The following is a 381-nucleotide window of genomic DNA, read 5'->3' as shown; positions in this document are numbered from 1 at the left end:
TTTGTTATTTATGGTCTGTTGAAAAGAATTAGGTGAAACAGACAGATGAGCGATTTTCTATAACAAAAACCTATTTCATATTTTTCTACCGCTAATCATGCATTTTTTATCATATGCTGGATTTCATTTTAAACTGCAGCAGAGAAATTAGTCATGTCAAAATAATTATGAAGTGAGGAACAATCCTTTTACATGCTGAAATGAATGTATGCTAACAGCTAAATACGGTCCAGATATATGGAGCTCCTCTATAATTGACCATCAGTGAGTGTGTTTACACTATTTAATTACATTTCTCTGCTTATTTATGAGACGGCGCCACATTCAGGTCATTTATAATGTTAGAAGGCTGCGTCTCATTGTTGAGTAAGACGCGGCCAC

Source organism: Cynoglossus semilaevis, chromosome 15, assembly GCF_000523025.1.
Source record: "Cynoglossus semilaevis isolate Cse_v1.0 chromosome 15, Cse_v1.0, whole genome shotgun sequence".
Taxonomy (NCBI): domain Eukaryota; kingdom Metazoa; phylum Chordata; class Actinopteri; order Pleuronectiformes; family Cynoglossidae; genus Cynoglossus; species Cynoglossus semilaevis.
This window is presented reverse-complemented; position numbering follows the sequence as displayed.